Here is a 24604-nt window from a genome sequence, read left to right on the forward strand (position 1 = left end):
GTTTGTCTTTCTCTCAACATTTAGGTCTTGTACTCACAGCAGCAGAGTGGCTTCCATAGCAGTCGCAGTTGCCTATGAACTGAAGCCCGCGCCTTGATAAATGCCGAGTATGAGTTAGCAAGCACATTAATCTCTTATTGCAGTATTTTACTACCGGTGAGTATATGAGGTGTCCACTGCAATCTCCTGTCACTCCTGTTGGGAAAATATGACAAACCATGAGACCGATGCCTACAAGATGCTAAGTTAGCAGTATTTAAAACCAAGGCAAATAGGTGTAGTGCGTCCAGCTTAGCGTACCCTTTTTAGAACAGAAATCTTATGCAATAAATACTGAAAATGCTGGAAAGAATGAGAAGGTCAGGCAGCATCTGTGCTCTACTTGGAACTCCGACACGGCAAGAGAGCCCCAGGGCGCTTCAAGGACACCCTCAAAGCATCCTTGAAAAAGTGTAACATCCCCACCAACACCTGGGAATCCCTGGCCCAAGACCGCACAAAGTGGAGGAGAAGCATCCGGGAAGGCGCCGAACACCTTGATTCTCTTCGCCGGGAGCAAGCGGAAGCCAAGCGCAGGCAGCGCAATGAGCGCACGTCAACCCAAGCACCTCACCCACCCGCCCCTTTAGAGTCATAGAGTCATAGAGTTTTACAACACAGAAAGAGGCCCTTCGGCCCATCGTGTCTGCGCCGCCCATCCATCCCTGTCCAGTCTAATCCCATTTTCCAGCATTTGGTCCATAGCCTTGTATGCAATGGCATTTCAAGTGCTCATCCAAATGCTTCTTGAATGTTGTGAGGGTTCCTGCCTCTACCACCCTTTTAGGCATTGAGTTCAACATTCCAACCACACTCTGGGTGAAAAAGTTCCTCCTCAAATCCCCTCTAAATCTCCTGCCCCTTACCCTGAATCTATGCCCCCTTGTTATTGACCCCCCTACTAAGGGGAAAAGTTCCTCTTTGTCTCCCCTATCTATGCCCCTCATCATTTTGTACACCTCAATCAGGTCCCCCCTCAGCCTTCTTTGCTCCAAGGAAAACAACCCCAGCCTGTTTAGTCTTTCTTCATAGCTGAGGCGCTCTATCCCAGGTAACATCCTGGTGAATCTTCTCTGCACCCTCTCCAAAGCAATCACATCCTTCCTATAGTGAGGCGACCAGAACTGCACACAGTACTCCAGCTGTGGCCTCACCAGCGTTTTGTACAGCTCCATCATAACCTCCCTGCTCTTATATTCTATGCCTCGGCTAATGAAGGCAAGTATCCCATATGCCTTTTTAACCACCTTATCTACTTGTTCCGCTGCCTTCAGAGATCTATGTACATGTACACCGAGGTCCCTCTGACCCTCTGTACTTCCTAGGGTCCTACCACTCATTGTGTATTCCCTTGCCTTATTTGTCCGTCCAAAATGCATCACCTCGCACTTTTCAGGGTTAAATTCCATTTGCCACTTTTCCGCCCATCTGACCAACCCGTCTATATCGTCCTGTAGCCTGAGGCTTTCCCCCTTGCAATTTACCACCCCACCAATTTTCATGTCATCTGCAAACTTACTGATCATCCCTTTTACATTCTCATCCAAATCATTTATGTAGATCACAAACAACAAGGGACCCAGCACCGATCCCTGAGGTACCCCACTGGACACAGGCTTCCAGTCACAAAAGCAACCTTCGACCATCACCCTCTGCCTCCTGCCACTCAGCCAGTTTAGGATCCAACGCGCCAAGGCACCCTGGATCCCATGGGCTCTTACCTTCTTGACCAGTCTCCTATGCGGGACTTTGTCAAAAGCTTTACTGAAGTCCATGTAAACCACATCCACAGCATTTCCCTCATCCACCTCCCGAGTCACCCCCTCAAAAAATTCAATCAGATTTGTCAGACATGATTTACCCTTGACAAAGCCATGCTGACTATCCCCGATTAATCCTTGCCTCTCCAAGTGGAGACTAATTTTGTCCCTCAGAATTTTTTCCAATAATTTCCCTACCACAGATGTTAGGCTCACTGGCCTGTAATTCCCTGGTTTATCCCTGCTACCCTTCTTGTATAATGGTACTACATTAGCTGTTCTCCAGTCCTCTGGTACATCCCCTGTGGCCAGAGAGGTTCTGAAAATTTGTGTCAGAGCCCCTGCAATCTCCTCCTTTGCCTCCCACAGCAACCTGGGATACATCTCGTCCGGGCCTGGGGATTTATCGACTTTTTGGCCTGCTAAAACCGCTAGCACCTCCTCCCTCTCGATGCTAATATGTTCAAGTATGTCACAATCCCCTTGCCTGATTTCTATGTCTGCATCGTCTTTCTCCATAGTGAACACAGATGCAAAAAATTCATTTAAAACCCCGCCTACATCATCTGGTTCTACACACAGATTGCCACTTTGGTCCCTAATGGGCCCTACCCTTTCCCTGGTTATCCTCTTGCCCTTAATATACTTATAAAACATCTTAGGATTTTCCTTTATTTTGCTCGCCAGTGTTATTTCATGGCCTCTCCTCGCCCTCCTAATTTCTTTTTTAAGTATGCCCCTGCACTTTTTATACTCCTCTAGGGCTTCTTCCGTCTTTAGTCTTTTGTAACTGCCAAAAGCCCCCCTTTTATTTCTAATGCATTTTTGTATCTCCCTTGTCATCCAAGGTTCCCTTTGCTTGTTGGTCCCACCCTTGACCTTTACAGGAACATGTTGGCGCTGTACTCTCTCTATTTCCCTTCTGAAAGTCTCCCACTGTTTTGATGTGGATTTTCCTATAAGTAGCTGCTCCCAGTCCACTTTGGCCAGATCCTGCCTTATCATATTAAAATCGGCCTTCCCCCAATTTAGAACCCTTATTTCCGGGCCGTCTTTGTCTTTTTCCATGACCACCTTAAATTTCACCGAATTATGGTCACTGTCGCCAAAATGCTCTCCTACTGACACTTCCACCACTTGCCCGGCTACATTCCCCAGAATTAGGTCCAGTACCGCCCCCTCTCTTGTAGGACTTTCTACATGTTGGCTCAAAAAGCTCTCCTGGATGCACTTTAAGAATTCTGCACCCTCTAAGCCTTTCACACTCTGACTATCCCAATTTATATTGGGGAAGTTGAAATCCCCCACTATTATTACCCTATTATTTTCACACTTCTCTGAGATTTGCCAACATATCTGTTCCTCTATCTCCCCCTGACTGTTTGGGGGCCTATAGTACACTCCCAGCAAAGTGCTTGCCCCCTTTTTGTTTTTAAGTTCTACCCATATGGCCTCATTTGAGGAACCCGCAAATATATCATCCCTCCTTACAGCAGTAATTGACTCCTTAATTAATATCGCAACACCCCCTCCCCTTTTACACCCCCCTCTGTCTCGCCTGAAGATTCTATACCCCGGAATATTGAGCTGCCAGTCCTGACCCTCCCTCAACCATGTCTCCGTGATGGCAACAATATCGTACTCCCATGTGTTCAACAACAACTTCAGTTCATCCACCTTATTTGCAAGACTCCTTTAACCACCGTCTGCCCCACCTGTGACAGAGACTGTAGGTCCCACATTGGACTCATCAGTCCCCCGAGAACTAATTTTTAATGTGGAAGCAAGTCATCCTCGGTCCCGAGGGACTGCCTAAGAAGATCTGTGGAGAGAGAAACAGAGTTATCGTTTCAGGTCGGCAGGTGACAATGTCAGGTGGGCAAAAATCAAAAACGAAAGTAAGACAATAATGAAAAATGGTCTTATTTTCAGGCTTTAAAGAGACTTCGGAACATTCGGTGCTTGCGAACCGAGGGCCTTTGCACAGCTTGATTCAGCCGCACACTGTCTTTACACAATAACCCTCTGTTGGAGTAGAGCTAGAATTGCAACCAGAACAAACTCAGAAAAGGAAATTTGATCTTGTTTTTCAGCGTTAAAAAAACTAACCACTCAGAATGCGTTTCCTCCTTCCACAACTCCCACACAGAGAGAAGGGAACGGTCATCAATGGCCACAAGCTCTTGCACAAAGCAACACTCGTAACCCGCTTCACGCTCAGGAGGAAACGCTGTAACTCCTCCTCGTGGTTAGTGAGACCAGACACTTCAGAACACATTTCTCAAGTTAAAAACTATAGAAATGATCCATAAAAGTATAGTCTTACCTAACATTGGCCGCCACACCGCTCCCCACCCTCAGCAAACCCCCTTTAACAGAGGCTGAGCTCCCACCCGCTTCTCGCCCATTCACAGCGGTCAGTGCGGAATCCACTATATATACAATATATACAAGTCACCCTTTGTAAATATAATTATAATTGTGTGAAAAAGAAATACAGTTTCTGTCATTCTGCCATTACCCAGCAGGCAGGTGACTTGCATATATTAGCAGCCTGTCTCCAGCGACTGTCCTGCTCATTGATTCACTCAGTGGGTGGAAGCCCCGCTCTGTGATATTTAAACAGCAACTCGCCCTCCCCCGCACGGATGGGTTCAGCGGGTTAGATAAAGAGAGAAAAAGATTTAAAATCAGCTTTGGAAACTGCAAACTAAGAATTATAGAGCCGGAGGAGCAGAGCAACATCTGACGGGGATACTTTAACTTCCTCCAGATGAACTTGGGAAGATTGAATCCGACATCTTCGGCCCTGACCACGAACTCCATTCCCTCATCACCAACCAGAATCATAGAATCATAGAATAGTGCAGCACAGAAGGAGGCCATTCGGCCATTCGGCCCATCGAGTCTATGCCGGCTCTTTCGAAGAGCAATCCAGTTAGTCTCACTCCCCCGTTCTTTCCCATTTCCCTGCAATTTTTTCTCCTTTTGAAGGCTACAATTGAATCTGTATCCACCGCCCTATCAGGCAGTGCATTCCAAAGCCTAATCACTCATTATGTAAAAAAGTATTTCCTCATGTCACCTTTTTAAGGTTGGTTGGGTTTTTTTTCGTTCCTGGGATGTGGGCGTTGCTGGCAAGGTTGGTATTTATTACCCATCCCTAATTGCCCTTGAGAAGGTGGTGGTGAGCCGCCTTCTCGAACCACAGAGGGCAGTTAAGAGTCAACCACGTTGCTGTGGGTCTGGAGTCACTGAAGGCTTTCAATAAGGTCCTGCATAAGAGATTAGCATGCAAAGTTAAAGCACATGGGATTGGGGGCAAGGTACTGACTTGGATAGAAAACTGGTTGGCAGACAGGAAGCAAAGAGTTGGAATAAACGGGTCTTTTTCCGAGTGGCAGGCAGTGACTAATGGGGTACCGCAGGGATCGGTGCTAGGAACCCGGTTATTCACAATATATATTAATGATCTAGATGAGGGAACTAGATGTAATATCTCCAAGTTTGCAGACAACACAAAGCTGGGTGGGCATGTGTGCTGTGTGGAGGATGCAGAGAAAATCCAGTATGATTTGGACAGGTTGGGTGATTGGGCAGATGCATGGCAGATGCAGTATAATGTGGATAAATGCGAGGTTATCCACTTTGGTGGCAAAAACAGGAAGGCAGATTATTATCTGAACGGCAATAGATTGGGAAAAGGGGAAGTGCAACAAGACCTGGGTGTCCTTGTGCACCAGTCGCTGAAGGTAAGCATGCAGGCGCAGCAGGCGGTTAAGAAGGCAAATGGTATGTTGGCCTTCATAGCGAGAGGATTTGAGTACAGGAGCAAGGATGTCTTGCTGCAGTTGTACAGGGCCTTGGTGAGACCACACCTTGAGTATTGTGTGCAGTTTTGGTCACCTTATCTGAGGAAGGATGTTCTTGCCATGGAGGGAGTGCAGCGAAGATTCACCAGACTGATACCTGGGATGGCAGGAATGATGTATGAAGAGAGATTGGGTCGATTGGGCTTGTATTCACTAGAGTTTAGAAGAATGAGAGGGGATCTCATCGAAACTTATAAAGTTCTAACAGGACTAGACTGACTAGATGCTGGAAGGATGTTCCCGATGGTCGGGGAGTCCAAAACCAGAGGTCACAGTCTAAGGATAAGGGGTAAGCCATTTAGGACTGAGATGAGGAGGAATTTCTTCAACCAGAGAGTGGTGAACCTGTGGAATTCTCTACCACACAGGGCAGTTGAGGCCAATTCATTAAATATATTCAAGAAGGAGTTGGATATATTTCTTAAGGCTAAAGGGATCAAGGGATATGGGGAGAAGGCAGGGACAGGGTACTGAATTTGGATGACCAGCCATGATCTCATTAAATGGCGGAACAGGCTCGAGGGGCCGAATGGCCTACTCCTGCTCCTATCTTCTATGTTTCTATGCTTGGAGAGACAGAGCATTACATATTTCCAGCAGATCTGGTCCCACAGAACCGAGTATAACCCAACACTGGAGTGAAGCTGATAGAAAGGTCTTCCAGCCCTGTTATGTAAAAAGCAGAGACTTGCATTTCTATAGCGCCTTTCATAACCACAGGACGTCCCAAAGTGCTTTACAGCCAATTGAAGTTTTGAAGTTTTGTTACTGATTTAATGTAGGAAATGTGTCAGCCAATGTGTGCACAGCAAGATCCCACAATGTGATAATGAGCAGATAATCTTATTTTAGTGATGCTAGTTGAGGGATAAATATGGACCAAGACACCGGGGAGAACTCCCCTGCTCTTCTTCAATTAGTGTCAGTGGAATCTTCTACACCCACCTAAGAAAGCAGACGGGGCCTCAGTTTAACATCTTATCTGAAAGAGGCCACCCTCCGACAGTGCAGCGCTCCCTCAGTACTGCCCCTCCGACAGTGCGGCGCTCCCTCAGTACTGCCCCTCCGACAGTGCGGCGCTCCCTCAGTACTGCCCCTCCGACAGTGCGGCGCTCCCTCAGTACTGCCCCTCCGACAGTGCGGCGCTCCCTCAGTACTGCCCCTCCGACAGTGCGGCGCTCCCTCAGTACTGCCCCTCCGACAGTGCGGCGCTCCCTCAGTACTGCCCCTCCGACAGTGCGGCGCTCCCTCAGTACTGCCCCTCCGACAGTGCGGCGCTCCCTCAGTACTGCCCCTCCGACTGTGCGGCGCTCCCTCAGTACTGCCCCTCCGACAGTGCAGCGCTCCCTCAGTACTGCCCCTCCGACAATGCAATGCTCCCTTAGTACTGCCCCTCTGACAGTGCAGCGCTCCCTCAGTACTGCCCCTCTGACAGTGCAGCACAAGCTGGGTGGGAGGGTAAGCTGTGAGGAGGATGTCGTGAAACTCCAGTACGATTTGGACAGGTTGGGTGATTGGGCAGAAACATGGCAAATGCACTATAATGTGGATAAATGTGAGGTTATCCACTTTGGTGGCAAAAACAGGAAGGCAGATTATTATTTGAATGGCAATAGATTGGGAGAAGGGGATGTGCAAAGAGACCTGGGTGTTCTTGTGCACCAGTCGCTGAAGGTAAGCATGCAGGTGCAACAGGCGGTTAAGAAGGCAAATGGTATGTTGGCCTTCGTAGCAAGAGGGTTCAAGTACAGGAACAAGGATGTCTTGCTACAGTTGTACAGGGCCTTGGTGAGACCGCACCTTGAGTAATGGCCCAGAACTTGGTGTCGGGGGCTTGCCGCGCGTGCAAGCCCCCGATGTGCACTTACCCGTCGCGCCGACATCTGAAACCTGGCCCGCAGTGGATTTCCTGTCAGTGGCCCGGTTCAGATGTCGGCGCGCTTTGCTAACCTGACCCAGCGGCGTAGTTAGTGCGATGTGCCGGCTGGGATCAGGTGAGCACTGTTCAGCCAATCAGGGAAGGGGAAACTTCATTCATAAGTTTGAGAGTAAGAACTGTCAAACTCATGAGAAGTACTGCACCCCAAAACACTACTTAAACTTTAAATAAAATTTAAAAAAAACATCCCAATCGTTAAATTAAGTATAAATAAGTTTAAAAAAATAATTTAAACAATAATTTTTTTTTTTGAAAAAATAAATATTTAATAAAAAGGGTCTAAAACTAAACTTACCTTATTGTAGATTCTTTAAAACAATAAACCTGTGGGGAAAAGAATTCTAAATTGCACTAAAACACCACTTACCTGTAAAAATAAATACTTACGTGTGCTTTTTACAAGCGTAAAGACCGGAGGCCTTTACACATGCGCAAATCCCCCAAAACAGAGGAAATCCAAGACGCACACGCTGCCCCCTACAGCGCACGCGCTAGCCTCTTCACCTCTTGGGTTAGAGGAGAGGAAATGCCGGTTTTCAGCGCATGCGCTGTGCATGCTGAAAACCGGTATTTCCTCCGGCCAGACGCGTGAGTACCCCTTCCGTACTCACGCGTTTGGGGAGGAATTACTGCCCCATTGTGTGCAGTTTTGGTCACCTTACCTGAGGAAGGACGTTCTTGTCATGGAAGGAGTGCAGCGAAGATTCACCAGGCTGATACCTGGGATGGCAGGAATGACGTATGAGGAGAGATTGTGTCGATTGGGCTTATACTCACTGGAGTTTAGAAGATTGAGAGGGGATCTCATCGAAACCTGTAAAATTCTGTCAGGCCTGGACAGACTAGATGCAGGAAGGATGCTTATGATGGCCGGGGAGTCCAGAACCAGGGGTCATAGTCTAAGGATAAGGGGTAAGCCATTTAGGACTGAAATGAGGAGGAATTTCTTCACCCAGAGAGTGGTGAACCTGTGGAATTCTCTGCCACAGAGGGCGGTGGAGGCCAGTTCATTAAATATATTCAAAAAAGAGTTGGATATATTTCTTAAGGCTAAAGGGATCAAGGGATATGGGGAGAAGGCAGGGACAGGGTACTGAATTTGGATGATCAGCCATGATCTCATTGAATGGCGGAGCAGGCTCGAAGGGCCGAATGGCCTACTCCTGCTTCTATCTTCTATGTTTCTATGTTTCCCTCAGTACTGACCCTCTGACAGTGTGGCGCTCTCTCAGTACTGCCCCTCCGACAGTGCAGCGTTCCCTCAGTACTGCCCCTCCGACTGTGCAGCGCTCCCTCAGTACTGCCCCTCCAACAGTGCGGCGCTCCCTCAGTACTGCCCCTCCGACAGTGCGGCGCTCCCTCAGTACTGCCCCTCCGACAGTGCGGCGCTCCCTCAGTACTGCCCCTCCGACAGTGCATCGCTCCCTCAGTACTGACCCTCCGACAGTGCAGCACTCCCTCAGTACTGCCCCTCCGACAGTGCAGCGCTCCCTCAGTACTGCCCCTCCGACAGTGCGGCGCTCCCTCAGTACTGCCCCTCCGACAGTGCGGCACTCCCTCAGTACTGCACTGGAGTGTGACCCTGGATTTTGTGCTCAAGTTTCACTGAGTGGGCTTTGACCCACACCCTTCTGTCTCAGTGGCGAGAGTGCTACCCGCTGAGCCACGGCTGACTTATAACACTTAAATCGCAACGGTACCTGATGAGTTAAACACAGAGAAAGCCTGAGGCAGCGATGGAAGAGAGGAAGTGTCAGATCGGGGGGTATTCAGGAAGATTTTCACTTTGCACTTCGAAATAACATGGGGAATAATAAAGGTGCAAGTTGATAAATGAATCGATACAGGAAGCGGAATACGTCAAACTATCACGTTACTGACATGAATACAAAAGCAAAATACTGCGGATGCTGCAATCTTTAATAAAAACAAAAAATGCTGAAAACACTCAGCAGGTCAGGCAGCATCTGTGGAGAGAGAAACAGAGTTAACGTTTCAGGCCGGTGACCCTTCGGCAGAACAAGAAGTCCTGGTTAGTTGCTGCCAATCACGGGTTTTCGACATTGATAGATTGTAAGAAGCCTGAGGGAAGGAATTTCTCAGTTGTGAGGTCCATTTGTGCTGCTGATGTACAGCAATAAATTTCGGACTTGTTGTAGTTTGTCTTTCTCTCAACATTTAGGTCTTGTACTCACAACAGCAGAGTGGCTTCCATAGCAGTCGCAGTTGCCTATGAACTGAAGCCCGCGCCTTGATAAATGCCGAGTCTGAGTTAGCAAGCACATTAATCTCTTATTGCAGTATTTTACTACCGGTGAGTATATGAGATGTCCACTGCAATCTCCTGTCACTCCTGTTGGGAAAATATGACAAACCATGAGACCGATGCCTACAAGATGCTAAGTTAGCAGTATTTAAAACCAAGGCAAATAGATGCAGTGCATACAGCTTAGCGTACCCTTTTTAGAACAGAGATCTTATGCAATAAATGCTGAAAATGCTGGAAAGAATGAGAAGGTCAGGCAGCATCTGTGCTCTACTCGGAACTCCAACACGGCAAGAGAGCCCCAGGATGCTTCAAGGACACCCTCAAAGCCTCCTTGAAAAAGTGTAACATCCCCACCGACACCTGGGAATCCCTGGCCCAAGACCACACAAAGTGGAGGACATATGAGGAGAGGTTGAGTAGATTGGGACTCTACTCATTGGAGTTCAGAAGAATGAGAGGCGATCTTATTGAAACATATAAGATTGTGAAGGGGTTGGATCGGGTGGATGCGGGGAGGATGTTCCCGATGATGGGTGAAACTAGAACTAGGGGGCATAGTTTTAGAATAAGGGGCTGCTCTTTCAAAACTGAGATGAGGAGGAACTACTTCACTCAGAGGGTGGTAGGTCCATGGAATATGCTGCCCCAAAAAGCTGTAGAATCTACATCATTACATCAATTTAAAACAGAAATAGACAGTTTCCTAGAAGTAAAGGGAATTAAGGGTTACGGGGAGCGGGCAGGAATTTGGACATGAGTCTAGGTTCAGATCGGACATGGCCCTGTGGGTAGCAGAGCGGGCCCAGGGGCAGTGTAGCCTGATCCTGTTCCTATTCCGTGTGTCTAATTCTGTTAGATTCAGGAGATGGTTCTGTGATAGTAGATTGGCGGTTAGGATCAGATCAGCCATGATCTTATTGAATGGCGGAGCAGGCTCGAGGGGACGATTGGCCTACTCCTGCTCCTATTTCTTATGTTCTTATGTTCTTAAGCATCCGGGAAGGCGCCGAACACCTCGAGTCTCTTCGCCGGGAGCAAGCGGAAGCCAAGCGCAGGCAGTGCAAGGAGCACACGTCAACCCAAGCACCCCACCCACCCGCCCCTTTAACCACCATCTGCCCCACCTGTGACAGAGACTGTAGGTCCCACATTGGACTCATCAGTCACCTGAGAACTCATTTTTAATGTGGAAGCAAGTCATCCTCGGTCCCGAGGGACTGCCTAAGAAGATCTGTGGAGAGAGAAACAGAGTTATCGTTTCAGGTCGGCACATGACAATGTCAGGTGGGCAAAAATCAAAAACGAAAGTAAGACAATAATGAAAAATGGTCTTATTATTAGGCTTTAAAGAGACTTAGGGACATTCGGTGTTTGCGAACCGAGGCCTATGCACAGCCTGACGCAGCCGCACACTGTCTTTACACAATGGCCCTCTGTTGGAATAGAGCTCGAATTGCAGCCACAGAAAAAGAAATTTGATCTTATTTTTCAGTTTTAAAAAAAGTAACCACTCAGAATGCGTTTCCTCCCTCCACAACTCCCACACGGAGAGAAGGGGACGGTCATCAATGGCCACAAGCTCTTGCACAAAGCAACACTCGCAGCCCGCTTCACGCTCAGAAGGAAACGCTGTAACTCCTCCTCGTGGTTAGTGAGACCAGACACTTCAGAACACATTTCTCAAGTTTTTTTTCAAAAATACATACTTTATTCATAAAAATCTTTGTTCATGTACATGACAATACAGTCCACATCTGGTACAATACAAATTAACTTCAGCACATGGCACTCAATTTACAAATTACATTACATTAATCATTACGTATATCAAAGCTTGTTGCAATACACTCCACAAATCATATTACAGATGAAAGCAGTACATGGTCCTCTCTTTACACAAACAGGTGCATTTTCATTACACATTCTATGAGTCATACAGCCCGAGGGGGCCAAGATACATTCCAACACTTGTCAAAAAACATACGCTTCGCGCCCATTCACAGCGGTCAGTGCGGAATCCACTATATATACAATATACAAATCACGCTTTGTAAATATAATTATAATTGTGTGAAAAAGAAATAAAGTTTCTGTCGTTCTGCCATTACCCAGCAGGCACCTAATCTGCATAAATTAGCAACCAGTCTCCAGCGACTGTCCTGCTCATTGATTTACAGTCATGATGCTAAATTTATGAGTTTAATCTCCTTCTAAAGGTTCCTGAAACCAACAGACACCGTTTTCTATCGTTTTCTGTCATCTTAGAGACATCGAAATAAAATAAAGTGTCTTTGTGTCCAGCTGTGCAGGAAAATGCTGGCAATTCCGTCAGGAGACCTCTGTTGGTTTCTTGTGGAATTACACACAACGCCACGTGCCGCCACATGCACAGTCTCCACCTCTCTCTTCAGCACCGACTTATTCTATCTCAAAGCTGTCCTGGTCCGCAGTTCCATTTCATCCTTCCTCTCATCCAGCGCTTTAACAAAAAAGCTTTTTTCTTCCTTTCAGGTGTCAAGGATCATAAGCTTCAACAACTCGTGAACGCCAATGCCTCTCCGGAACCTTCTTCTACTTCACTTTCCTCTGACCCCATCCTTTCTTCCAATCTCACCCCCTGCTGTGTTTTCACTATCCCCTCTGGCCTTCCCCTCACTGACCCTGAACGATCAGTCCTTAGCAAAGGCCTGAGCTTCATCCCCTTTCGCCCCTACCTTAGTGAATTTCGAGCTTGGCATAATGCCAAGCTCTTTTTCTGTCACCTTCTTCTCTGTGCCCACTTCTCTGGCCAGGAGTCTTCCCCCCGCACAGCTGACCCATTCTCCCGTTCTACCTGGACGCTTCCCTCTAGCCTCTTAACCTCTCTAGGTCTTCTCATTGCAAACATGCCATCATGACATCGGCCATCTCAATTTCTCTGCTCCACTCACTCACTCCAACCGACCTCCCTCTGAACTTGCAGCACTGCATTCTCTCAGATCCAACCCCAACATTGTCATTAAACCTGCTGACAAGGGTGGTGCTGTTGTTGTTAGGCGAACCAACCTCTACCTAGCGGAAGCTGAATGCCAACTCTCTGACACCTCCTCTCACCTCCCCCTGGACCATGACCCCATTACTGAACATCAAGCCATCAGTCGCAAGACTGTTACTGACCTCATCTCCTCTGGAGATCTTCCCTCCACAGCTGCCAAACTCCTAGTTCCCCAATCACGCACAGCCCACTTCTACCTCCTTCCCAAGATCCACAAACAGGACTGCTCTGGTACACCCATCGTTCCAGCCTGTTCTTGGCCCACAGAACTTATCTCTTCCTATCTCAACTCTATTTTTTCTCCCCTTGTCCAATCTCTTCCCACCTACATCCGCGACTCTTCCGACGCCCTCCGCTAATTTAACTGTTTCCAGTTTGCTGTTCCCAACTATCTCCTTTTCGCTATGGACGTCCATCAGGATGGCCTGAGGGCGCTCCGCTTCTTCCTTGAACAGAGGCCCGACCAGTCCCCATCCATCACCACCCTCCTCTGCCTGGCTGAATTTGTTCTCACATTGAACAACTTCTCCTTTGACTTCACTCACTTCCTCCAAATTAAAGGTGTTGCTATGGGAACCCGCATGGATCCCAGCTATGCCTGTCTTTTCGTGGGATATGTGGAACACTCTTTGTTCCAGTCCTACTCAGGTCCCCTCCCTCACCTCTTTTTCTGGTACATTGATGACTGTATCAGTGCCGTTTCCTGCTCTCGCCCTGAACTAGAAAATTTCATTCACCTTGTTTCCAATTTCTACCCTTCCCTAACCTTCACATGGTCCACCTCCGACTCTTCCCTTCCCTTCCTCGATTTCTCTGTCTCCATTTCTGGGGATAGGCTATTGACAAACATTCACTATAAGCCCACTGACTCCCACAGCTACCTGGACTACACTTCCTCCCACCCCGCTTCCTGTAAGGACTCTATTCCACTCTCCCAGTTTCTCAGTCTCCGCCGTATCTGCTCCGACGATGCCACCTTCCATACCAGTGCCTCCGACATTTCTTCCTTTTATCTTAACCGAGGATTCCCCTCTACTGTGGTTGACACGGCCCTTGACCGTGCCCGTTCTATTTCCCGCACTTCTGCTCTCACTCCTGCCCCTCCCTCCCAGAACCACGACAGGGTTCCCCTTGTCCTCACCTTTCACCCCACCAGCCTCCACATTCAACGGATCATCCTCCGCCAATTCCACCACCTCCAGCGTGATCCCACCAGCAAACACATCTTCCCTTCAACACAAAAAGAAAATACTGCAGATGCTGGAAATCTGACATAAAAACAGAAAATGCTGGAGAAACTCAGCAGGAAATGGTGTTACGGAAATTGACGGGATTGAAGGCCGATAAATCCCCAGGGCCTGATAATCTACATCCTAGGGTACTTAAGGAAGTGGGCCTAGAAATAGTAGCTGCATTGCTGGTCATCTTCCAAAATTCTATAGACTCTGGAACAGTACCCATGGATTGGAGGGTAGCTAATGTTACCCCACTATTTAAAAAAGGTGGTAGAGAGAAAATGGGGAATTATAGACCGGTAAGCCTGACATCAGTAGTGGTGAAAATGCTAGAGTCCATTATAAAAGATGTAATAGCAGAGCACTTGGAAAACAGTGACAGGGTCGGACAAAGTCAACATGGATTTACAAAAGGTAAATCGTGCTTGACTAATCTACTGGAATTTTTTGAGGATGTAACTGGTAGAATAGATAAGGGAGAACCAGTGGATGTGGTGTATTTGGACTTTCAGAAGGCTTTTGATAAGGTCCCGCATAAGAGATTAGCGTGTAAAGTTAAAGCACATGGGATTGGGGGTAAGGTACTGACTTGGATAGAGAACTGGTTGGCAGACAGGAAGCAAAGAGTTGGAATAAACAGGTCTTTTTCCGAGTGGCAGGCGGTGACTAATGGGGTACCACAGGGATCGGTGCTAGGACCCTGGTAATTCACAATATATATTAATGATCTAGACGAGGGAACTAGATGTAATATCTCCAGGTTTGCAGATGACACAAAGCTGGGTGGGCATGTGTGCTGTGAGGAGGATGCAGAGAAACTCCAGTATGATTTGGACAGGTTGGGTGATTGGGCAGATGCATGGCAGATGCAGTATAATGTGGATAAATGCGAGGTTATCCACTTTGGTGGCAAAAACAGGAAGGCAGATTATTATCTGAACGGCAATAGATTGGGAAAAGGGGAAGTGCAACAAGACCTGGGTGGCCTTGTGCACCAGTCGCTGAAGTTAAGCATGCAGGTGCAGCAGGCGGCTAAGAAGGCAAATGGTATGTTGGCCTTCATAGCGAGAGGATTCGAGTACGGGAGCAAAGATGTCTTGCTGCAGTTGTACAGGGCCTTGGTGAGACCACACCTTGAGTATTGTGTGCAGTTTTGGTCGCCTTATCTGAGGAAGGATGTTCTTGCCATGGAGGGAGTGCAGTGAAGATTCACCAGACTGATACCTGGGATGGCAGGAATCACGTATGAGGAGAGATTAGGTCGATTGGGCTTATATTTGCTGGAGTTTAGAAGAATGAGAGGGGATCTCATTGAAACTTATAAAATTCTAACAGGACTAGACAGACTAAATGCAGGAAGGATGTTCTCGATGGCGGGGGAGTCTAGAACCAGGGGTCACAGTCTAAGGATAAGGGGTAAGCCATTTAGGACAGAGATGAGGAGGAGTTTCTTCACCCAGAGAGTGGTGAACCTGTGGAATTCTCTACCACAGAAGGCAGGTGAGGCCAATTCATTAAATATATTCAAGAAGGAGTTAGATATATTTCTTAAGGCTAAAGGGATCAAGGGCTATGGGGAGAAGGCAGGGACAGGGTACTGAATTTGGATGATCAGCCATGATCTCATTAAATGGCGGAGCAGGCTCGAGGGGCCGAATGGCCTACTCCTGCTCCTATCTTCTATGTTTCTAGGTCAGGCAGCATCTGTGAAGAGAGAAACAGAGCCAACGTTTCAGGTCAATGACCCTTCATCAGAACATCTTCCCTTCACCTCCCCTTTCAGTATTCCGAAGGGACCGTTCCCTCCGCGACACCCTGGTCCACTCCTCCATCACCCCCAACACCCCCTCCCCTTCCCATGGCACCTTCCCATGCAAGCACAGGAGATGCAACTCATGCCCTTTCACCTCCTCCCTTCCCACTGTCCAGGGCACTCCTACCAGGTTAAACAGCGATTTACTTGTACTTCTTGCAATTTAGTATACTGTAATTGCGGCTCATGATGCTGGAAATCTGATTCCTCTACATTCAGGAGACCAAATGCAGATTGGCTGATTGCTTTGCGGAACACTTCCGTTCAGTCCGTAAGGTTGACCCAAGCTTCCGGTCGCCTGTCACTTTAATTCTCCGCTCCACTCCCACGCTGATCTCCCCATCCTCGGCCTCTTACACTGTTCCAATGAAGCTCAGTGTAAGCTCGAGGAACAGCACCTCATCTTTCGATTAGGGACTTTACAGCCTTCTGGACTCAACATCAGGTTCAACAATTTCAGGCTATAACCTCGGCTCCTATTTTTCTTTCCTTTTCCTTTTTTTCCTCTCACATGGCAGCTGTTGATGATTCTGCCATTGCCATTTACACAACATCTAGCGTCATCTTTTGCTTCTTAATTTGTCCCATTACCATCTCCTTTTGCTTTGCACCGTCATCCCTTTTGTCTTTTAATCTCTCCTGCCTTCCATCCTATCACAGACCTTCCCTTTTGTTCTTTCCTCCCCCCCCCCCTCCCTGCCCCTACACTTGCTTAAAAATCTGTTACATCTCCAACTTTTTCCAGTTCTGACGAAGGGTCATCGACCTGAAACGTTAACTCTTGAAGTAACTAAAATTTGTGTTTAAGGTCTTGTTCATGTGTATTACGTTAACAGGAGGTAGTAAATTGATCAACATGTTGGACGCCCACTCCGTAGTTGCGATTAAGAGGACTTGCTTGTATAAAAGGTTGTGTATATAGTGGTTATGTTTAACCACTATCAAAAAGTTGGAACTAATCACAATCTACCTGCTTGTACAAAATAAGTAACATGAGCTTGTTACGAGAACAGGAACTGCTATCTTAAGAAAACATGTTACTGAACAAATCATCGGGCCAGAGACAAAGGGTGGTTGTTGACTAAGCCAAGACCGCAGTCACAGAAGGCCCCGGAACCAACTGCTAACAGAAATGTGATTAATGTCATGCTTTATATTTGTCATTCAGACGTTGATAGCTTTGCGGGATGCAATTTGTGTGTATAAATGTAAAACATAACCAAGGTATTGGTGGAGTCGAATCTGAGAAGGGTCTCAGAAGGCTCTCCCCAGGCCTGTGAAAATTAAAGGATCGTTTTGAACCATCACTCGAAGTCTGTCATCTGTAACCAACTAAGTGTCGACCTTGTATATCACTTGATCCGCTTTTGCTTACATCAACTCTGTTTCTCTCTCTACAGATGCTGCCCGACCTGCTGAGTATTTCCAGCATTTTCTGTTTTTATTTCAGATTTCCAGCATCTGCAGTATTTTGCTTTAGCAATATGATAATGACCAGATAATCTGTTTTAGTGATGTTGATTGAGGGATAAATATTGGCAGGTCAGGCAGCATCTGTGGAGAGAGAAACAGAGTTAACATTTGCAGGTTAATGACCTTTCATCAGGCCCTCAGGGTAATCCCAAACATACTGGGGACTGAGGGTAATCCCACAGATACTGGGGACTGAGGGTAATCCCACAGATACTGGGGACTGAGGGTAATCCCACACATCCTGGGGCCTGAGGGGTCTGGACAGAGTAGATAGAGGGAAGCTGTTCCCATTGGCAGAAGGGTTGAGAACCAGACGACACAGATTTAAGGTGATTGGCAAAAGAACCAAAGACGACGTAAGAAAAAACTTTTTTATGCAGCGAGTGGTTAGGATCTGGAATGCACTGCCTGAGAGGGTGGTGGAGGCAGATTCAATCACAGCTTTCAAAAGGGAGTTGCATAAGTATCTGAAGGAAAGAAATTTGCAGGGCTACGGGGAAAGGGCGGGGGAGTGAGACTAGCTGAAGTGCTCTTGCAGAGAGCCGGCACAGGCTCGATGGGCCGAATGGCCTTCTTCTTTGCTTTAACCATTCTATGATTCTATACTTGGCCCTCAGGGCATTGCCACACATACTGGGGCCTGAGGGTAATCTCACATTTTTTTATTCATTCTCGGGAAGCGGGCAGTTGCAGGCAAGACCAGCATTTATTGCTCATCCCTAATTGCCCTTGAGAAGGTGGTGGTGAGCTGCCTTGTTGAATCGTTGCAGTCCGTGTGGTGAAGGTGCTCCCTGCTGTTAGGGAGGGAGTTCCAGGATTTTGACCTTGCGACCATATAAATGCAAGTCTTTTTTCATTAATAATACAAAAGCACCTACCCGTGCAAGCACAGAAGATGCAACACCTGCCCTTTTACCTCCTCCCTTCCCACTGTCCAGGGCCCCAAACACTCCTTCCAGGTGAAACAGCGATTTACTTGTACTTCTTGCAATTTAGTACACTGTATTTGCTGCTCACGATGCGGTCTGCTCTACATTCGGGAGACTAACAGCAGATTGGGTGACCGCTTTGCGGAACACCCCCATTCAGTCCGTAAGGGTGACCCCGAGCTTCCGGTCGCCTGTCACTTTAATTCTCCGCTCCATTCCCACTCTGACCTCCCTGTCCTCGGCTTCTTACACTGTTCTAACGAAGCTGAGCGTAAGCTCGAGGAACAGCCCCTCATCTTTCAATGAGGCACTTTACAGTCTGCCGGACTCAACATCGAGTTCAACAATTTCAGACCATAACCTCAACCCCTATTTTTTCTATTTTTTTTTCCTTTTCCTTTTTTTCCTCTCACATGGCAGCTGTTGATGATTCTGCCATTTACACTCCATCTAGAGTCATCTTTTGTTTCTTAACTTGTCCCATTACCTTTTGCTTTGCACCATCATCCCTTTTGTCTTTTAATCTCTCCTGCCTTCCATCCTATCACAGACCTTCCCTTTTGTTCTGTCCTCCTCTCTCCCCTTTCCCCGCCCTTACACTTGCTTAAAAATCTGTTACATCTCTAACTATTTCCAGTTCTGACAAAAGTCATCAACCTGAAATGTTAACTCTGTTTCTCTCTCTACAGATGCTGCCTGACCTGCTGAGTGTTTCCAGCATTTTCAGTTTTCATTATCATATTGTTGTTTGTGGGAGCTTGCTGTGCTCAAATTTACTGCCAAATTTCCTACATTCTTCTTAGACATTAGGCACAGAATGTAGGACATTACAACAGTGACTACACTTGAAAAAGTACTTCATTTGGCTGTAAAGCAATTTGCCACGTCCTGAGGTGGTGAAAGGCGCGGTCGAAATACAATCTTTCTTTGCTGAGTATTTCCAGCCTTTTCTGTTTACTCTGGAATTAATTCCCTGAACCCTCACAAGACCCTGCTTAAAACCTACCTCCGAGAAGAAATTACTTCTCGTAATATCTAAAATAAAATTGCAATATGTAGGATTTTGAAATTTATTAAAAAAGTGAGGCTTCAAATGATTTTGAAATTTATTGAAAAAGTGAAGCTCCCAATGCCGTGCCATTGCCATCCCGCAATGCCGTGACTCGGATTCGAACCGAGGTTGCTGCGGCCACAACGCAGAGTACTAACCACTATACGATCACGGCGAGCTACTCGGGGCCCGAGCGCAGTTCCCGGCGATGGGCTACAAGAAGCTACGACGTCACGCACAGTGAGTCACCTCATTTGAAGTGATCTTGAGGCCTAAGCGGCGGCGGCTCCGGGTGGCCGGGGAATAATCGGTACTCGGGGAATGCGGCCGCTGAACAAGCGCTCGGAACCCAGGCCCGCCGCCCGATTATTCATGGCGTGCACTCGGAGGGACTGCAACTCCCACCGTGCTGTTCGCGGTACGCGCATGCGCACCTCGGTCCTGGGCGGGCCCACCCCATGACGCCATGTGATTGGCAGCTTTGTGCGGCCAGTTTAACAGCTTCGAATCACAGAATCATAGAATGGTTACCCCGCAGAAGGAGGCCATTCGGTCCGTGCCGGCTCTCTGCAAGAGCACCTCAGCTATTCCCACTCCCCCGCCCTTTCCTCGTAGCCCAGCAGAAATGTTTCCTTCAGGTATTTATCCAACTCCCTTTTGAAAGCCAGATTGAGTCTGCCTCCACCACCCGCTCAGGCAGTGCATTCCAGATCCGAACCACTCGCTGAGTAAAAAACGTTTTTCCTCAAGTCTTCTGCCAATCATCTTAAATCTGTGTCCTCTGGATCTGGACCCTTCTGGGAATAGTTTCTCTCCATCTACTCTGTCCAGACCCCTCATGATTTTGAACACCTCTATCAAATCTCTTAACTTTCCCTGCTCTAAGGAGAATCCCAGCTTCTCCAGTCTATCCCCGTAACTGAAGTCCCTCATCCCTGGAATAATTCTCGTAAATCTATTCTGCACCCTCTAAGGCCTTTACATCCTTCCTAAAGTGCGGTGCCCAGAATTGGACAATACTCCAGTTGAGGCCGGACCAGTGTTTTATAAAGGCTCATTATAACTTCCTTGCTTTTGTACTCTATGCTTGTTAGATTTGTCGCTCAGCTGCCTCATTGTCCTGAAGCAAGTTCTCGCTATATCGTCCAGACCACACCTTGAGAACTGATTTCTGATTCCTCATTGTGTTGTCTGTAATTAATTTAGCATGTTCTAAGTGATCTGCTTTCCTCTTCACTTCCTGAATTAAGTGTCAAGCACACATCATTCTTTTGCAGCTAAAACTTACAGCCGCCCGTAAGGCTTGTGCTTATTGTAGCCCGAAAGCCACCAATATGAACTCCAGTTTAATCATTCTGGTTGGTGTGCAGTGAAATGTTAACCACCAAACCAGATATATGGTAGGTAGTGTTTCTTATTTGTTGTAATGCAATACATTCCTCTCTCCAAATAAACAACGTCCTTTTTGAATTCAATAGTTCAATTATTGTGCATCCCCGATTTTAATCGCTCCATCACTGGTGGCCGTGCCTTCAGCTGCCGAGACCCCAAGTTCTGGCATTCCCTCCCTAAACCTCTCCGCCTCTCTACCTCTCTCTCCTCCTTTCTGACCTAATATCTCATGTGACTCGGTGTCAAATTTTGTTTGATAATGCTCCTGTGAAGTGCCTTGGGATGTTTTACTACGTTAAAGGCGCTATATAAATACAAGGTGTTGTTGTTGTAGCTGCCTGTAGTGGGCATCCAGAGAAAAACAGTTGGTTCAGAAAGGATCATGGTTTTCAGCAGTATGTCAGAGGGCTTGAAAGATATAACTTGTAACCGAAAGTCACTCTCTGTATACAGTTATGGCCGATCACCTTTACTGTGTATCAATAAAGTCTGTTCCATAGACTCCCCTATGAAGTCTCGTGTTTACTTGAAATGTGTTGTTGTGAACCAGAGGAGAAAGGAGATTGACTTAACACCATCCACCCACCTTAAGCATTCACTCCCTCCACCACTGGCGTAACGTGGCTGCAGTGTGTACCTTTTAAAAAATTCGCTTATGGGATCTGGGCATCGCTGGCAAGGTCAGCACTTATTACCCATCCCTAATTGCCCTTGAGAAGGTGGTGGTGATCTGCCTTCTTGAACCGCTGCAGTCCATGCGGTGAAGGTACTCCCGCAGTGCTGTTAGGTAGGGAGTTCCAGGATTTTGACCCAGCGACCATGTAGGATCGGCGATATATTTCCAAGTCAGGATGGTGTGTGACTTGGAGGGGAACTTGGAGGTGGCGGTGTTCCCATGCGCCTGCTGCCCTTATCCTTCTAGGTGGAAGAGGTCGCGGGTTTGGGAGGTGCTGCCGAAGAAGCCTTGGTGAGTTGCTGCAGTGCATCTTGTAGATGGTACACACTGCAGTCACGGTACGCCGGTGGTGGAGGGAGTGAATGTTTAAGGTGGTGGATGGGGTGCCCATCAAACGAGTTCCTTTGTCCTGGATGGTGTCGAGCTTCTTGAGTGTTGTTGCAGCTGCACTCATCCAGGCAAGTGGAGAGTATTTCATCACACTCCTTACTTGTGCCTTGTAGATGGTGAAAAGGCTTTGGGGAGTCAGGAAGTGAGACACTCACCACAGAATACCCAGCCTCTGACCTGCTCTTGTTGCCACAGTATTTATGTGGCTGGTCCAGTTAAGTTTCTGATCAATGGTGACCCCCCCAGGATGTTGATGGTGGGGGATTCGGCAATGGTAATGCCCTTGAATGTCAAGGGGAGGTGGTTAGACTCTCGCTTGTTGGAGATAGTCATTGCCTGGCACTTCTGTGGCACGAATGTTACCTGCCACTTATCAGCCCAAGCCCAAACGTCGTCCAGGTCTTGTTGCATGCGGGCATGGACTGCTTCATTATCTGAGGAGTTGTGAATGGCACTGAAAAACACTGTGCAGTCATCAGCGAACATCCCCATTTCTGACCTTATGTTGGAGGGATGGTCATTGATGAAGCAGCTGAAGATGGTTGGGCCTAGGACACTGCACTGAGGAACTCCTGCAGTGATGTCCTGGGGCTGTGATGATTGACCTTCAATCACCACAACCATCTTCCTTTGTGCTAGGTATGACCCCAGCCAGTGGAGTGTTTTACCCCTGATTCCCATTGACTTCAATTTTACTAGGGCTCCTTGATGCCACACTTGGTCATTCGCACTGATAACATACTGGTGAATATTCACACTGATACACTACTGGCAAACATTCGCACTGATACAATACTTTCACACTGATACAATTCTGGCAAACATTCGCACTGACACAATACTGGTGAATATTCACACTGATACACTACTGGCGAACATTTGCACTGATACTATACTGGTGAATATTCGCACTGATACAATACTTTCACACTGATACAATTCTGGCAAACATTCGCACTGACACAATACTTGTGAATATTCACACTGATACACTACTGGTGAATATTCACACTGATACAATACTGGTAAATATTTGCACTGGTACAATACTGGTGATTATTCGCACTGATTCAATACTGGCGAATATTCGCACTGATACAATACTGGTGAATATTCCCTCTGATACAATACTGGTGATTATTCGCACTGATACAATACTGGCGAATATTCGCACTGATACAATACTGGTGAATATTCCCTCTGATATAATACTGGTGAATATTCGCACTGAGACAATACTGGTGAATATTCACACTGATACAATACTGGCGAATATTCATACGAACATTCGAATTAGGAGCACGAGTAGGCCACTTGGCCCCTTGAGCCTGCTCCGCCATTCAATAAGATATTGGCCCAGAAATTCGGGTCCCAACGCGTGAGTACGGACGGAGTACCCACGTGTGGACCCGATGGAAGTGCCGGTTTCTTGCATGCACTACGCATGCGCGGGAAACCGGCATTTCCGATCCTCTGAACGAAGGGGTTCAGAGGTCGAACGCGTGCGCGCGGAGTCTGCGTGTGCGGCGCGTTGAACTTCCACTTTTTTTACAGGTTTGCCCGTGCGTGAAGGCCTCTACTTTTTGCACATTTAAAAACCAGACGTAAGGACTTCATTTTAAAAGGTAAGTGGTCAATTAATTAAAATTAGAACATTTTTTCCACAGGTTTATTATTTTTAAAGATTTTACAGTAAGGTAAGTGTATTTTTAGCCCTGATTTTTTATAAAATTATTTTTTTCAAAATTTAAATTATTGTTTAAAATAGTTATTTAATGTTATTTATAGTTGATTTAAATAGTGTGATGTTTTTTTCAAATTTATTTTAAGGTTAAGTACTGTTTTGGGCGCCCGGAGTTTTCATGAGTTTGACAGTTCTTTCTGTCAAAGTCATGAATGGACTTTTCCATCCTCCGATTGGTTGCCCAGTGCTCACGTGATCCCAGCCGACGCATCCCACTAACTACGTCGCTGGATCACGCAAGCACAGCGCACCGGGAGCTGGAGCGGGCCACAGACTGGAAATGCACGCAGACCCAGGCCTCAACGGCCGGTGCGATAGGTAAGTGCAGGTCGGGGGCTTGCACCCGTGGGAAGCCCCCGACCCGAATTTCTGGGCCCATGGCTGATCTGATTACTCCACATTCCCGCCTACCCCCGATAACCTTTCACCCCCTTGATTATCAAGAATCTATCTACCTCTGCCTTAAAAATATTCAAAGACTCTGCTTCCACCGCCCTCTGAGGAAGAGAGTTCCAAAGACTCATGACCCTCTGTGAGAATACATTTCTCCTCATCTCTGTCTTAAATGGGCGACCCCTTATTTTTAAACTGTGACCCCTAGTTCTAGATTCTCCCACAAGAGGAAACATCCTCTCCACATCCACCCTGTCAAGACCCCTCAGGATCTTATATGTTTCAATTAAGTCACCTCTTACTCTTCTAAACTCCAGCGGATACAAGCCTAGCCTGTCCAACCTTTCCTTATAAGACAACCTGCCCATTCCAGGTATTAGTCCAGTATGGAATATTCCCCCTGATGCAGTCGGTCCCTGCCACAAACTCTATTCCCTAGCCACTGAATCCATCCCTCTCCCTAACATATGTCTGATGCTGATTCATACTGTTCGCAACGTTGATGTCAGTGGTGCGCCGATAACAACCCGGCCCTTAACATCAAGAAAACCAAAGAAATCATTGTGGACTTCAGGAAGTCTAAAGGCGGAAGTCA

The 24604-nt window shown here is 47.2% G+C and overlaps 3 non-coding genes across 3 annotated transcripts; all 3 read right to left on the reverse strand.

The window, feature by feature from the left end:
- Positions 1–3906: 3906 nt before the first annotated feature.
- LOC147097505 (small nucleolar RNA U3) lies at positions 3907–4123 on the reverse strand. Its single transcript, XR_015074433.1, has one exon. It is a non-coding gene; the product is annotated as a small nucleolar RNA U3 (small nucleolar RNA).
- Positions 4124–11385: 7262 nt separating this feature from the next.
- LOC147097506 (small nucleolar RNA U3) lies at positions 11386–11603 on the reverse strand. The gene has a single exon (XR_015074436.1). It is a non-coding gene; the product is annotated as a small nucleolar RNA U3 (small nucleolar RNA).
- A 7914-nt stretch (positions 11604–19517) lies between these two features.
- Positions 19518–19589, reverse strand: trnah-gug (transfer RNA histidin (anticodon GUG)). Its single transcript has one exon. It is a non-coding gene; the product is annotated as a tRNA-His (tRNA).
- Between the last annotated feature and the right edge of the window lie 5015 nt (positions 19590–24604).

This window comes from Somniosus microcephalus, chromosome 32 (assembly GCF_052327205.1).
Source record: "Somniosus microcephalus isolate GS21.2 chromosome 32, FLI_Smic_1.0, whole genome shotgun sequence".
Classification (NCBI taxonomy): Eukaryota; Metazoa; Chordata; class Chondrichthyes; order Squaliformes; family Somniosidae; genus Somniosus; species Somniosus microcephalus.